This window comes from Euprymna scolopes, chromosome 19 (assembly GCF_053919585.1).
Source record: "Euprymna scolopes isolate OS-2025 chromosome 19, ASM5391958v1, whole genome shotgun sequence".
NCBI classification, from domain to species: Eukaryota; Metazoa; Mollusca; class Cephalopoda; order Sepiida; family Sepiolidae; genus Euprymna; species Euprymna scolopes.
In genome coordinates, this window is record NC_136500.1 from 107,012,232 (window position 1) to 107,030,647 (window position 18,416).

Below are 18,416 nucleotides of genomic sequence, written 5' to 3' on the forward strand. Positions count from 1 at the left end.
TTGCCGCACTTTTTTTTATGTGGTCTTTTACTTTTTCAGCAAAACAAACAGAATGAAATCTAATCATATTTCTCTTTTGCTTTTTAATATGCGAAAGCATAGAAAGTAATTAGTATAGTTTCTTTCGCTTGGATATTCAAGTTTTCATGAAAAACAGTAAAAACTGGCAAATACTTATTGGCTTCCACAAGCGAAGATTTTGAATAATTTTGTCGATGGTGGAATCAGGTTCAGATTTAAAGAGAGAAAAAGTGAGGTATGCAAAATAAATGAAATAAAGAAACGAACACACACGCTAACAGGCATACACGTATACACACATATATAACATTTATATTATATCTATATATACATGTATACATAGATATAATATGCATGCGCATACACACATATATCGCATGTATATTATATATATATACATATATATATATATATATATATATATAAACGCATGAATAGATTTACATATGTTTATACCAAATACTAAACATGTCCAGTTACAAATATATATGTGTGTATATATATGTATATATATATTTTGTAAAACTGACAATGTGTGTGTGTGTGTGTGTGTGTGTGTGTGTGTGCGGGTGTGTATGAATTTAACAAGTTCAAATGTATTCATAAAATTTATACTGTATTAATAAAATGAACTTTAAACAAAATCTTCAAATTGCCCAAAAAGATGTATTATATAAACACTTAGTTTGCCTTACGTAATTGTAATTACGTATATCAGAGTTCAAAATGATTAATATATTATTTCTTGTGAAGCGTAATAGCTGAAAGGCGTATGGCTAAATAGTTAGCATACCATTTATTATGTGCAGTTCGTAGTTTAATACTATCTGCCTACATTGTTGTTACGTTGTATATATATATATATATATATATATATATATATATATATATATGTATATATATATATATATATATATATATATATATGTATGTGGAGATATTTTTTGTGAAACTAACAAACAATAAGAACAGTTCACTTTAGGATTTGTCATTATCAAATGAATACAATTAATTCTGGACATCTATATTTCTTTTAGTTTTCTATGAATAAGATGCTGCATATTTATTAAAAACACATATTTCTATAAAAAATATATTTATATAAAAATATTTTTAAAATGAGTGTCTTTCCATAAGTCCCTGTATACTTAACCCCGTAAGTTATTTGAAGAATAACATTCATCAACCCTTATGCTAGACTTGCATCCAGGCCTAGATAAGCGGTGACCCTCACGAAAAAAAAGAGAATTAAATTTGTATTTACCATTACTTAAGAACTTTAATTACAAAACAATTATGCATGGACAGTCTAACTTTATAGCGTTTATGATGTGCAGTTCGCAGTTTAATACTATTTGCCTACATTTCTGTGATATCACTACATAATTTACTATTTACATAACCGATACAATATTTTCTATCGACTCTCAAACAGGAGTGTTTAGCGTTATGATTAGAAAATATTGCTTTAAGAATAAAAGTTCAATAATTAAACAAGGAAAATCAGCAAACAAAAATAAATCCGTAAAATATGAAATTGTATTCCCAAAAGAATTTAAGTAGATCTAAAGTAACAGACTTTCTATACACGCAGGTTAGAAGGAAAGTTTGTTGGAACGTTGTAGAAATGTGTCGTGTCAAGCTGCTCGTGTAAAATCCTTAAAATTCAACTCTCTTATTCTGACACACATACAAACAGACAAGAATTAATACTTTCAGTTTAGTTGCGACAGTTGCTCACTTTGGAAAGGTAAAAATAGTCCAATTTAAATATTCTTGGCATTTTATGGCTTAAGAAAATACAGTTAATTATTCTTGCAACCATTGATCACATGCTATGATTGGATTTGCCTTCGTCAAACGTATGTGTGTATATGTGTGTTTGTGTAAGTGATTGAATACGTCTATAATACAGCTATATATCTCACCTTAGCTTTGTGACACACACTCAGTTAAATAATAATAATAATAATAATAATAATAATAATAATAATAATAATAATAATAATAATAATAATAATAATAACTGATTGATGAAAAATAAAGGTAAGGACAAAAATATGAGATTAAAAACGAAATTACAATCCTGATAGTGTACATATAACTCGATTTATGCAGAAGACAAAAGGCACAAGCAACGTGTGATAGTAAAAAGAGAAGATGGTAATGAAAGAGGCAAAGAAATAAAACAAACTGTTAATCATATGATTTTCCAGTCGAAATTGCTGGTAACGTAAGTTGAATGACGTCAGCTCAGATGTTAATTAACTATAATCTCGTTGTCGGCAAAAGAAAAACGAAATCTCCAAGGCGAATTGTATGGACTTCATTAATGACCGGTCCCGGCTATTACTGCACGTTCTCATCAATGAGTGAAACAAAGGTGAGTAATCAACACCAAGACAATCAGCGAGAAAGAGAGCGGCCAAATTTTTGATTCCCTTCACCCACAATCAGACCCACATGAGACTATCCGCTGCCATGGCTGACACGTCCGATACATATATCCGATGCTTTCAACTAAGCGGCCATTTATTTCTGTCCATTTACCTGAGATTACATTTATATATGTAAACCATTAGGAAAAGCGCTGTTAGATACGTACATACATGCGCATGTATACGGCTTCGGGCGTGGCTGCAGTTTCGTCAGACTGTGTTCAAATAAGGTCGAAGCGATAAAGTCATCCGTACTCTTGAAGACAGCACAAAACTATCTCTACTCTCTTCAGGTATGAAATAATCATTTAGAGATTTTTGTAGAAGGCGAGGTGTGTGATTGACCTAATTGATACCGCCGCGGATCATGGAATTTACCATATTGAATTCAAATCGATCTATTGTGACTATTGTGATACAGTGTGAACTTATAGTATGAATCCATGATTCCCCACTCCCAGCTATAGGGACATGATAATATTGTTTTCGGCATGAAATCCAATTACTTATTCTATTTATAAGGCATCCTCATAAAACGTAATTCTACACCTACGGAAACAGACTTCCATCTGTTTCTCTATGTGCCTAGCCTCAAGACGAATTCTCATAGGTAGAGATTCTTTGCAACATTTCTCACCTCTTGACCACATTGTCGAGGTAATGCTTTCTTACTAATTACTATTAGTCATCTCCAAATGTAATATGAGGACAACATTCTTGGAACAAAAATGATTAATTCTTGTAATAAAAATGATTAATTCTTGTAATAAAAATGAGGACATTCTTGTAATAAAAATGAGGACATTCTTGTAATAAAAATGATTAATTCTTGTAATAAAAATGATTAATTCTTGTAATAAAAATGATTGATTCTTGTAATAAAAATGATTAATTCTTGTAATAAAAATGATTAATTCTTGTAATACAGATGATTAATTCTTGTAATTAAAATGATTTATACCATTGATCAGTGCTCCCACAGTATTCCTTTTCTTTAATTCTTATCCTTGAATTTCGGCTGAAAACCATTCCCTTTCATTTAATATTATCCTTGAATGATTTGTTAGCCTTGATAAGTCGTAACCTAATCATATTAAAATTTGCCGAAAAATGACTAACCTAACCATTATAAAAATGAAACATTAACTTTTCTGAAATTATGTTAAATTTTAATTTATTTTTAATTCATATTATTTCCAATTTCAACAACATTCTTCATCTTGGGAGCAACGGATTTGTCAGATTAAAACATGTGTGTAAAGTTTAGTCAATAGCTAATGCTGCCTGTTTACCAGTTCATTTGTTATTTTTATAGAAAATAAGACACCAAGAAAACAAATTCAAGTTGAACAATGAACACTATTGAATACAGCGTTCCTCTGTTTACAAGCCTCATTACCATGTGTATTATATGAAATTCATAACAATGCTAATGAATGCTTAACGTGTCTTTCTAATCAACTAGTGAAAGAAACACATTATGAAATGTATGCAAAAATGATTGATAAAATTTTCCTTAATATGAGGGTTGTTCCAAAAGTATAGCCTCATATTTTTAATTAAAATGTTGAAGAAGTACAAAGACGAGAATACTATCATAAAAAGAGAGACGTTTTGTGCTTTAGAATAAATTTTTCTACATAGCACAATTTTCAATGCACTTTTGATGAAGGGCGTCTGTGTTTCGTATTTTTTTACGCAAAACAAAGACGGAAGTTGTATTATTAAAACAAGCAACATTTTGTGCTCCAGAATTTGATTTTCTACATAATTTTCCATAAACAATGCATTTTTTCCAGAAATTCAATAACGGATTTCTACTTCTGACGCATAAACATTACAGACGTTTTTACTTAATCTCAAACCGTCAATATCTACAACCTAGAAATGAAACTTTCAGGTTATGAATTCATAGGTTCAGTCATCATAACAATGTAATTTGAATTCGACTTCCTTCTGATCCATTCGGGCTGAATAAAAATAGGAGCCATTACTTTTGTAATGCCCCTTGTATTTTCTTGACACTTATTTATAAAGAGTTTAAAAAAGGGTAAACCATTGAATAATAATCAAATTTACAAAAACAGTTATCTTCTCTATATAAATAAATTGAACTCATTTTTCCCCTCTGCGTTTGACCTTAATATGATTAAAACTCGAGACATTTCATGCAAATGTAATATGCACAAACTGCAGCACATTATCTGAGGTGTGCTATAGGCCTATTACCTCTACACTTGCTCGATAATCGTAAATTCCTATATTTTTCTGGTGAGAGTTCACTGCCAAAACCTGTAAGAATCAATGGAAGTTGTAAAATCTTTTCTCTCTATTTTTTTTTTTTTTTTTTTTTTTTTACACAGTGATCACCACTTATCAAGGCCCGGAAGCCACTCAGGGATAAGGGTTATTGCAATTCCTTCTTTCCCTGCTCCCCATTTACACCGCCGCTTCATCGTTCACGCGGGACTTATACGAACGCACACCGATTACGGGTTTTGTAGTTGCATACACAAACTGAAATGCTTCCTATTGTGGGAAACGCACCACGCTTAATTATACATTGCTTATTTACAATATATTTCGAAACATTATTACACTAGGAAAAAGAAACGATTCTCTCCTTTTCTTGGTGATTCCTTTTATTTTCTTGTTTTATTCATTAAAATATAATATATCATTTCCTTTTCCTTTGGTTTCGTTTCGTTCGGTGTTTTCTTTTTCTGTTTACGTTTTTCCGATTACAGAGTTAATGATTCATTTAGGTTAGCGCATTACAAAATGCAAGATGTCAATTTTTCACTTAAAGCGATTACGCACATATCAATCTCGATTAGTAACAAATCGTTTTATGTGTGCTTTAAAAAAGTCACCGACTTGGATAGAGAAATGCTACATTTAAAAATGTAAACAATGCATTTCTATATGCATCTCTAAAAACCTCAGTTCCGGTTTACTGCGTTTCGTATGCTTTAGTTTCGTTTCTTTTATGTTCCCATTTTTCAGATTTCCTGGCGATTGTAAACATCCTTACGATATAAAATGAGTTTCACTACTGACGCGTTTCTTAGCACAAACAAGGTGTTTTCCTTTTTGTAATATTTCCTTCAATATCTTAGGAGTTGACTTTACTAACTATCTTTGAATTATACCAAAAAAAAACTAATATTTATCTCGAAATGGATTTTTTACATTGGATTTATTTAACTTCAAAAATTAACTGAATTGGTAAGCTCGCCGTGCAAAAAAATTCTCATAACTTTTTTTTCTCACGTGTACAAAAACTTTTTCCCTTGGGGAAATTAAGTTTGTCCTTATTCTTAAAATTCCTACTTCTTAGTGTGAAAGGAGCTTAGGAATTTCTGCATAGAATGAGATGCCGATATATTATAACATTACGGCAAAATCATCGTTCACGTTCCACATCTCAACTTCTATCGGTTTCCGGATACGGTTACGGGTTGTCTATTCCGAAAGCCTTTTTTAATATGGGGAGGCTTGGGTGTCTATTCCGAGACCCGTTTAATTGGAAATGTTTCGATTTAATTAATGAGAACTGGGCAGTTTTCCATGGAACATTTTTCGTTATTAAAAACAGACAATCACATGACATAACCATAAGGGTTTCAACTGGACGAGCGCCATTTGAAAACCGAAACAAAACCAATACATTTATTGTATAATACTTTATCAAAATATAATTTGACAAACACTTACTGAAAAATTTGCATAACAAAATGTTAATGCAACAATTTCGTAATGAAAGCAACATCGGATTTTGATACAGTACTTTTTTTTTCGTACAAATAAATATTTGGAAACGTTTTTTGGAATTAAAGCAACTTTGAAACGTTTTTTGGAATTAAAGCAACTTTGAAAGTTTTTTTTTTAATTAAAGCAACTTTGAAACGTTGTTTTTGGAATTAAAGCAACTTTGAAGGTCAACAATAAATAAAATTAAATGATTGTTTCTTTGTTTTTATAACGGGGAAGTGGGTTGTTTTTTATTTATTTATTTTTTGTTTTAACTGCAATCGTTCTCCACTTAATATTTTTTGTTATTTTTTTCAGGCTTCGGACATAACCTTTTTTTTTGTTCACGTGTACAAACACGTTTTTTCCTTTGCGGAAATTCAGTTTTGTCCTTAATCTTTTAATTCCTATTTCAGTTACCTTTTTTTTGTTTTACCGGCAATCGTTCTACAGTTAAATTTTTGGTTATTTATTGCATGCTTCGGCCATAGTCTAAACCAGAATTTGCACAGAAGGTGCGTGAAATAAAATGGCGTCTCCAATTTCGGCAATAAAGTGTAGAAGCACTGTTATTCTTTAGATTATATTCGTTGGGGGCACAATTTTAAAAAAATAAATAAAACGGAGCGAAATTTAAGTTTCTCTTCCATTTTGACAAAAACCGAACAAATAAGGGGGATTTATTCATTAGGATTTTTATTAGAAGCTGAGCACTTATTAAAATTATTTTAGTGTTGAATTTTTCGCATTTTCGTTACATTTGTTAGTTTGCAATCGCTGGTAGCCAACTTCAAAAATTGAACACAAGACGAAATTAAAAATAATGGTACTCATGCAGAATTTGACCCGCCCCCGATTCCATTTCATTCCACCGGATTCAACCGAGCGTTGTTTAAATGTTGAAACACTTAATCACCATTTTATTTATTTATTTATATAATTAATTAATTAACTAATGATGGGAGTATATTTTTCTGTTTATTTTCTTAACATCTGTTAAAAAAATAATTTGTACATTCTCTTGAAAAAAAACATTTCTCTCTTTCACCGAACTATTTACAGTGTTCATATAAAGCATTCATCTTTTCTTTTTATAATAAAAATTCCGTTTGCAAAACGTAACGTTTACTGCCAATTTTCTTTTAAAAAAAATGCAAGTTTTCCTGAACAAAAAACATTCCCCTTACAATTTATGGTAAAAAAGGAATATTTTTTTTAGGAAAAAATGCAGAAAATATTAAAAGTAAATAAACAATATAAATGTAATTTTTCTTAAGGAATGTATTCCATTTTAACAAACTGAGCCACAGCAACGCGTGGCGGGGTACATCTAGTTGATAATATTGTAAGGTTCTCATGTTTAAAAATTATAGGTTACTATTTTCAATTGGATACTCACGCGATTATCAAACATATTTCATTATCCTTTTGTTTATTTGTTCTTATTTGGTTAGTAGTTCAAAACAGTTTTCGATGTATATTTCATAGAAGTGACATTAGTTACCTTCTCGTATAAGCGATTGATGGTCAGAGTTATCGATTATAGAATTGAAAAAACAATTTTAATCTATGTATATGCCTTATGTGAAGTTATAAAATATGAACTTTTTTGTATTTTCACCTCAAGCAAGGTACAATGCCATTTTGATGTAGGGGCTACTGTCTGGGACACGATTGCAGTTACACTATGTAGAGAGTTTAGCAGCAATGGGGACTGTTTATATTACACTTGTCAGTGCTCTCGGGGAAACAGAAACCCGGAGGTGAATTCCAAAGTCTAGCAGTTCTAGAGAAGAAACTATTAGAGTAGAAGGCTTTCTGACATCTGAAGATCTCTACTGTGTAGGGGTGGGATTTTGCTATTTGTCGGATTTGTCGGTGTTATTTACGCCGAGGGAGTACAAATGCATGCAGTTCGTCGGAGCATCCACAGTTAAAATACTTGTAAAACAAGTAAGATGCAAAATTTTGGTCGACGGGACAGAGGCTGAAACCTCACCGACAGTTCAGGGCCAAATAGGTAAGCGACTCTCTTTTGGACCTTGGATAGACTCTCTTTTAAACCCTGTCAAGGAGTGAGAAACTAGTAGCCGATGAACCAGCTCAAATGTAGCAACAATACTCCATAACTGATCGAATAGCGCCCTTGTAGAAGTACAGGTATTTTTAGGCCTAAGTAACTTTCTGGTACGGTACAGAGAGCCAACCTTCCTTGCAACAGCCGCGGCAATGTCCTCGATGTATCTATTCCAAGTCATGTTTCCTCTGAACGTTAAGGTGAGGAGTTTAAACAAAGTGCTTTCAGGAAATGTGTCAGTAGCCATGGCTATTGGAGGTTGAGCAGCTTTCATAAAATTATTAAAGGAAAGAAGCATTAAATGTTACCTTTTGTTTTTGTCCCCATTTCACTACGGACTGGAGGTCATCTTCTATGGTTTCCGCCATTGCATTTATGTGTTCATTCGTTTTCTCCTTGTGCATGTTATATACGATGGTGTCCTCAACAAATATACACATCTAGGAGACAATTATATAAAGAAGGCCATTTATGTATATCAGGAATAATCAAGGTCCAAGGATCGATCCCTGAGGTACACCCACATCGTAAAAGGTTATGAGCCTCCAATTTGCGCAATAGCCATAAATAAAAAAAATTCTAGTTCGATTTTTCGCTTACAGATATGTATGTGTGTGTGTGTGTTTGAAGGTATAATCAGCCAATGAAAAACCATAAGTGCAGCAGTAGGTGAAAAATGACAAATTAAAAATGTGAAAATGTATAAAATAATTTGGCGTACACTTAACCTTCGACAATTTTATTTAGAAACAAAATAAACCTGAATTTCTTTCAGGTTTATTTTCGTGTAAGGAAATTTCAGCAGTCATTCTCTTTAAACTTTTTTCCTGAAAACGGTTAATCAAAATTATATATATATATATATATATATATATATATATATATATATATATATGTCGTTCACATCGAATACCGAAAAATAATTGATAACTGTCTTTCATATGTGATGAACTTATAAACTTAGAAGTTGTACAAATCTGCGACGTTACTGAGAACATCCCGTGCTATTTAAAATATTTACATAATTTCAATAACATTTCATGTTGTAAAAACACTTGCAGATTTTTTTCGCATGGGTTTGATTTAATTCCGATTTGATTTTATTTGAAAAAAAAATATATGCTCCGGTAATAAAACATTGTTAATTGTTCAAATTTAGATTAAACTAAAATTAAAGATTTTTTTTTTCAAAATGTTCTTGAATTAAAACCTTATTCCATTTTATGCTTTACGTTATATACTCCCACTTACACATGTGCGACAACGATTACGTTTTACTATTTCTGTGTGGTTGCAACATGAAACATATGGTTGTAACGTTTCTCATAAATTATTATTATTATTATTATTATTATTATTATTATTATTATTATTATTATTATTATCATTATTATTATTATTATTATTATTTATTACTCACTAGGAATTTTCACACTGGCCATTATCAAAGAGTTATTTTTGAGAACAACCTGTGTTATTCCCTGATGTTTAGTAGTTTTTTACCTCTTTCGATAACCTTTGTAGATAAATTTGCGTTATCGCAACAGCCGTTTATCACTGATTTATTATTTACAGTGACCATTGGTCGTCACTGGGATTTAAACGGCAATAAACCTATCCAAAGTCCCAGTCCTCTTTGTAATCATCCAGTGGAGGTCTGGCAATGTACGCTTTCATCGGTGTTTCCAATTCTATTTAATTCTCCGTAACTATTTAGTGTGGTGCCAGTAAATGTCGACACTTTTCAGGTGGAGGGGAACTCAAAATTTTACAGGTTTATTTGTATTGATTCTGTATGATGTAGCCTTTTCTATGTAAGGTTATCACCTGAAGTTCATATGCAGTCAAGGGATTTCCTTAGTATTTTAGCAGTTTTCATGATTATTATTCGCTGTATTTTTCTAACCATCTCTCTAATGCCAATCTCTCCCATTCTTTTTGGAAAATTTTTCGGGATTATTCCTAGTACACTTATTATTATCTTGACTTTCTATATTTTCCATATCCCGTTCAGCTCTCTGACCAGCTCCGTATATTTGTTCCGTGTCTTCGTTCTGTCATAACCACTCCGTGGGCTGCTGGAACGGCGAGATCTACGATCTTATTGTTTATTATTATTATATCCGGTCTTCTTGCTTGGATGAGTTTATCTGTTTGTACGTCTAGGTCACATAGGATTTTGTGATTTTCATTTTTAATTACTGCGGCCGGTTTGTGTTTGTACCATTTGTGTGGATTTACAAGATACAGCTGTCTGCATGATCTCAAATGTGCTTTCCCACTTCATCGTGTCTATTCTGATATTCCTTTTGTACTACCTTTTTATATTCGCTTATTATGTGTTTATTGATTCGTCTCTTTATATACAAAGTTTGCATTTGCTGTTTTCTTCTGTCTCGTAGATTTTTTCATTAAATTGATTGGTTCTAATCGCGTTATCTTGTGCGGCTGTTATTAGGGATTCAGTTTCTGTTTAGGTTTCCTTTTCGTAGCCATGTCCAAGTATTTTCGTTATTCTCATCTTTTGTCGTCAGTGTCGTTGTTTTTCTTCTCATTTTATTTTTCCATCTTATCCCTTGCCTCTCTGTTTTCTATTTTGTTCATTTTTCAGTGATTTTTGCAACAGTAATTCTCCTCTACTGTTCTGCATTATGTATTTTCTATTTTTCTCGTCTCATTCATGCAATCTTCTATACAAACTAGTCCTCTTTCTCCGTCTTTCCTTTTCACATAGAGTCGGCCATAATAACCATTTGAATATTGTACATTGTATATAATCATAGGTTTTCTGGTCATCTGGTTGATATACCTCAGTTTCTCTTTGTCCAACTTATAAACAGTCCACAGTATCTTACTAGTGACATTGCACTCGTGTTTATACATTTTATTAGGTTTCTATTATATAGTTTCGTTTCTAAAAGCTTTCTTGTTCTGCAGAAGTATTATGTACCAATATTCTCTTTCATTTCTTTTGCTTTGTCTGCTTCCAGAACTCTCAGATATTTGCAGGTGTCATGTTGGGTAGTTCTATAACTTCCGTTATCTTTAGTTTTACATTTCTTATAGCTAGCAGTGCACATTTTGCCATACAGAATTCCATTCGTATATCTTGGCTGAAGATTCTTATTAGCGTCTACAGTTCTTTTTTGGTTCTTAAAGAAACGTTTCAGATCATCCATGCACATTAACTGGTTCATTCTTTTATTTGTATTAGTAAACTTCTACCCGACTGGTCAATTTCTTAGTATATGGGATATCATGGCTATGATGAACAGCAGCAGTGAAAGGGAATCTCCTAGGAAGATACCTTTTGCATTTTGTGAATAAAAAACGTACTTCTGTTAGATTCGGTCTCTTCCAAAGTTAGTGGTAAGAGTCAAAATACAAACTGATAAACATTAAACAATTTTAAAATGAAAAGGATTCAAGCACATCAGAGCTTGTCTGAACTCAACGAGAATCATCAGTTTGAAAAATAAGTTACAGCACGTGTAGGACATTTAATGAAATTTGTACTGAACACAACTCTTCCAAAAAACAAAAAGAATATAAGTAAATAGATAGACAAATAAAGATAACCGGGGTGTTATTAGTGCAACGTTTCGGTCGGATTGCTCTTCCACCTTCATCAGACATGTCGGTTGTTGCTTGGAATGTTTATAATGCGTGATGAAGGTCGAAGGACAATCCGACCGAAACGTTGTGCACTAACAACACTCATGATGAGAACAATCGTTCGATCAATACATGTAATATAAACAACCTGCCGTCATCTAAAAAAATCAGAAACTGAGTTGTTTGTTTTGACACAATTTTATTACTAAATTGCAACACAAGAACAGAAAGAATAGTAAGGAAATTACAAGACCCTCATTCATATACAAAGTAAAGCAGCAAACCACCATAGTTTGAATTCAAAACTATATTTAAAAAAAACAGATATACACAGATGACACTGCCATTTTTACATTATTAGTAAATTGATAATGTAGCTGGCGCTCTATTCCAGATTTAATTTTTTGGCCTTTTAACCCTGGAAGTGTAACCATGTATAATATTTAAAAAAAAACATATTGAACTAACTACATTTTTATAACAGACTTTAAGAAAGGGCTAGTCATCTGTTCAATTCAGTCAACGATCTGACTTGAGTATTTATATATTTTTTGATTGTCACCTTAAAATATAATATCAATATTTCAAAACCGTTTTAGCCGCATAATGGAAAATTTTAGGCAATTTGTGGAACATGATTTGGGTGGGAAATGTTTATAGAATTGCAAATATATATGTATAGATATAAGTGTGTGTGTGTGTGTACACGCGCGTGCTATCTGTGCGTTTGTGTTTGTAAATATATACATGTGTGTGTGTATATATATATATATATATATATATATATATATATATATAGAAAGAAAGAGATGATGGAGAGAGAGAAAGATAGAGAGATAACATCTATTAATTATTAATAAAACACTCATGTAGAAATGTCTTGCAACCAGCATATAACCTAATATTATCAAGTATGTTCTGAGTACTTTTTTATTTCTATAATATAATAGTCTGTATTGATTGAATTTCGCCTTTGCTTTTTTAGATGAGTGCTGCGAACGAAGAACCTATTATATTATTATAAAAATAAGAGTACTGCCTTATTACTGTTTTTCAATTCCTCATAACATTTTATGCAAGAACATTTGTATTTAACCTTTGTATAAGGCTTTGCTTGCAAGTGCATCTCAGACAGATAAAGAATAACGTCACATTGATAGGATAGTATATTTAAAAAATTTAAACATGACGCATGAATGAACACAATTTCGTGTTTCAAAAACATACATAACTTTTGTTGTAGCTAATAAAAGCAATATTTAAGTAGGAAAGATAAGTAAAAATATTGAGGTTCACATAAGAATTAAAAAAAAACATTTTAATAAATAAAATATACATTTGTCTTACAATTCAGTCAATACTGAACTCACTCGTAAGATTTAGCGACTAACTTCATTATCGACGCACTAGAGCAGGTGTTTCAATCTATAGATGTTATGAAAAGAGGTGGATTGGCGGCATAAATATTAAACATAATAAATTTTACTTTTTTACTCGCGAAAAGTAATCGTTATTTCTCTGCGACAAACGTAAAAAAAGGAAATTATTATCGTCCGACCTGACTCAGATCTATCGAAGGAATCATCTCGGTCTTTATTTGCGTGTTTAATTTAATAAAGCGAAGCGAATGTCAAAACACGTACATTGCAACGCGTGAATTAAACGGGCACTACAGGCGGCGAATGTATTTTGGGAGGTGAAGATTGGTGTGCAAATTAACACTCTATGCAGAATAAAGAAGAAAAAAAGGACGCGAAACAGCCTAACGAAATGAAAAGCGAGTCACCTTTTGAAATAAGTCTACCAGGCGAGCGATAGAGATCAACGAATAGAGAAGGCGAAGGAAGTGAGCCGATATCGTCATAGACTGGTGCCATTTAATGCAAGCAACCTGACAATAACAAAGGCGCTGGGGAACAATGAAGCAGAGGCAAAGATAACAATAAAACGCGCATGATGCTATATAGATATGGTAAATAAAAGTGTAATATTCACATGCATATAAATTTGATACAAATTTAAAAAACGTGTTAATTTGTTATATTCATATTATACAAATGTATATATATATATATATATATATATATATATATTTATATGTATATGAGATTTATATTATCCCGATAGGTCTCTTCTTATTTACTCTCGTCTTCTAACTCACAAAGTTATATATATATATATATATATATATATATATATATATATATATATATATAACTACTTCATTTATTCACATGAATTTAATATACGAAAGTATAGATTTATGCGTAAACTTAAAGTATTTACTTCAAAAGTGCTCAATACGTAGGTAGAGCTAGTTAGTAATTTATAAAATATATATGGCGATTAAGCTACATTGAATAATAATATAGCTATGCTTTCTGGGTGTGGGGATGTTTTTTTAGCGATGTTTCGAAATTAAATCTTTCCATATCTATTTTTAATGTGGTGAAATAAATTCTTTTGAAAATTCTCGACTGTTTTAGGAGCTAAGTATAACTACTTCATTTATTCACATAAATTTACTATACGAAAGTATAGATTTATGCGTAAACTTAAAGTATTTACTTCAAAAGTGCTCAATATCTAAGCCTGACGAATCCTATAGTTGGATGAAACGCAGAATATTCAGTGTAGCTTAATCGCCATATATATTTTATAAATTACTATATATATATACATACATATATATATATATATATATATATATATATTAATATACATATGAATATATATAAAAATATATATTCATGCATATTTATATATAAAATATTTTTTTTTATTCTGGGTATGTATAGATAAACGAGCTTATCCAGGCAGTCAGATATGACAAATATTGGTTTGCAAGAGCATATCTCAATTCACAATTAATTATATGTTTCACTCCGATCGACAAATTGTGATTTACTTGCTGATTGAATAGGGAGAAATATCTTCCTATCTATTTTAATCTTCATTATGCCACCAGATTCACTATTTAACATATCCCAATTTCTGGTAATAGATATTGAGAAAAAGTAAAATTCCCATAAAGCTTACATAAAGCAAACATAAAGCTTACATAAAGCAAACATATCGCTACAAAGAAGATCAGAATTTTATTGATATTCGAAACTTAAATGACATTTTCTTACTCTTCTGTTTTCAATTTGATAAATTTAGAAATAATCGAAACCAAATGTGCCATCCAATCATCTATTTTGACAATCCTCTAATACAAAGTTTCCGAAAGCATTTTCATCGCTCTCGCATATTCTGCAGATGAAAATATTAAATGGATGACCAGACATCTCTTAAAGAACCCCTTTTCGTCGCCGATTCTGTCTGTAACTCTTTAGTTTCAAATTCAAAAAGTTCTTTTTGTTCGATTGAGTTTAGTGAGTCAGTAAATAGACAGAATGTATAGATGCATTATTAAAATATGCAGTTTTGTTTTATATTATGAAGTTTTTTACATGTGAACACAAGCGTGCATACTCACATGCATACATCCACTTATGTATGTTTGTATGTGCATGTCTGTGTGTCGGCATGTATATGTTTGTGTTTTCGTATATGTATATAAGGACTAATTAGTAATATTGGAACAAAGGTTAGACACTTTAATGTAAACAACAGTCAGAATTCGAAAATACTAAAAAAAGTTTAGTGCTCGTATTTAAATACAATTATATATATCCTAGAAAAATAGATTATTCGAACATGGCAGAATAATACTGTATTTATATTTCATTACGAAGACTGAAATCAATACATTAAGATACTTTATGTCTAAAATACTTATTAGAATTTGGAGGAAAATCAATTATATGATTTTTACTTTAAAAGAAATTTACTTTTTAAAAATTCCAACAAAAAACGAACAGCCACACAGGGTTCTCCCCAGAATGTGCTGCTGCCATCGCGCACAGAATTCAATTTTTCCATAGCTACCAACGTAATAGATGTACTAAGACTAAAGCTGCTTTCAGGACTGCCAGCAACCACTGTAAAAGAGTAATAAAAAATGCAAGAGAGCTATATGCTCAGTCCGTTAAATCCAAATTAGCTGAGCAGCGGCGTGGTTCCCACCAGATTTGGCATATAGAAACAGGATCCTGAACTGAAGCGTGCGTTCTATGCCAACCGTCATCAATGTACATGAAGTCATCTCGTCAGCATCAGACAAAGCCAAACTATTTATCAAGAACTTTGCAGCTAATTCTACCCTATGCGATTAACGCCATCAACTCCCCGTATTTCCTCATAGAACAGACAACACGCTACGCAACATACAAATATATGTGTGTGATGTCCCCAAGACAATCAAGAACCTTGATTCCAGTAAAACCACTGGCCCTGACAACATTCCAATTAAAGCGTTGAAAAGGCTTCAACCAGAACTTGCCCCCATACTTACAAAACTGTTTAAACGTTGCCTTAAGGAGAAGTGCTTCCCAACACCCTGGAAAACCACATCAGTATGTCTTGTATTTAAGAATTCAGGTGATAGGTCATCTCCTTTTCAGTATAGATCAATAAGTCTCTTGTGTGTCATGTTGCTGGAATCAATATTAAATAAAGAAGTAGTCAACCACCTCAGCAGAAATAACCCTCTTAGTGACATGCAATATAGTTTCCGTTCTGTCAGATCTACAGCAGATATGCTAACAGTTATATTTCATAGGATTAGTGAATTTCTCGACAAAGGCTTCCTTACTAGGGCAATTTCTCTTGACATATCAAAGGCTTTCGATAATGTATGGCATAAAGACCTACTTCACAAGATGTCCAGCAGCGGTATAACTGGAAATGTTTTCTCAATTATTAAATCATTTCTCTCTGTTAGGCTCATAAGAGAAGTGGTTGATGGGCAGAAATCAGAAGCCCACAGTATTAATGCTGGTGTCTCTCAGGGATCCATTCTCGGTCCAACTCTCTTCCTGATCTACACCAATGATCCCCAAAATACGTACTTAAATCATTCATTGACATCTATGCTGATGACACGATCATCTATGGCAGCACATCAAAGGCCGTAAATGACAAAGTTCTCTTTGATTCTCTCTCCTCTTATTTTGAGCACGTGGTATAATGGGAGAAGGGGTGGCTGGTTACTTTTAATGCATCTAAAACCAAGCTTCTATCTTTACATCATCAACGCTCTGATCCCCATCTGGATCAATTGAAATAGATGTCTCTTGTCTTGTGGAGGTTCCATGTTTTGATAAGCTTCTGGGATTGATTTTTACTCCTGATATAATCTGTTGCCAAGGTCGCGAGAAAAATGGTGGGATCCTTCTACTGCTCCAGTATATATCTCACTGCTGATGCAATTCTCTATCTATATAAAAGCCAAGTACGTCCAAGGATAGAGTACTGCTGCCACATTTGGGCAGGAGCTGCTAACATCAGCCTATCCTGCTTTGACAAAATAGACTTCGTGACTTAGTGGGGGATGCTCTTCCCTGCAACCTCTCTCCCACAGAAGAGACCGTGCGAGCCTGTGGAACTCTCTTCCGTTTGCCTATTTCCCACCTGACTACAAGTTGGGTGTCTTCAAGTTCAACATAAACAAATTCCTGATAATCCGCCACCTTATGTAAGACACTTTATCAAATCTCCCTTATTAACGATTACTACGATATTATCCCATTGATTACTGTACACGCAATAACCCTTATCCCCGAGTGGCCTCCGGGCCTTGTTAAGTGGTGACTACCATGTAAAAAAAAGAAGAATTATCTAAATTTTAAGGCTACAACTTAATGATGCTAAAGAAGCAACTATAATATGAGAAATATTTAGTAAATGATGTATGATAAGTATTGTTAAAACCTCTGAAACTAAGATATTTCTGTTAATTTTCTGGAATCGCCTCCACCCTCATTTTGCCGCCTTGAATCGATTATTACAATTTATAGCATATACATTCACGAAAACCCAGTAGATAACATAAACATATTCGTATCATTTGGATCTTTCGGACTACTATTATAACATTTTGTGTGATTTTCACAACATTTAGGTCAATGTAATCTCTTACCTACTTCAGGTATATTTTGTTAAAGTCGGGAGTCTTTCTGTCGAACGATAAAATCCGAACTGAGTTTCAAAAAGAATCATATATTTAATTCATGGGGAAAGTATACTCTTGTTCTGTCCGTCATGGCTTGATAGAGGACTCAAGTAATTCGTAACTGGATTTTAAGAAAGGCCCCGTTGCTCGGTGTTTAAAATATTGGTGAAAAGTCAGTTGTAAAGCGAGAATGTTTTACAGGGCGATTGGTAATTCTCAACCATTGAATAGGATTATGAACTATGAAATATGTATTCGAGGAAACAGGGTTAGTAACGTAAGCACTTTTTTGTTGTTAAAATTACCCGACCTTAGGGAACAAGCACACGACTCTCGTGAATAAATGCTATATTTGGTGCGTTATCTTTCTTGATTCGAATAGTTCACTAGCATATATACATACATACATATATATATATATATACATATATACATATGTATGTATATATATATA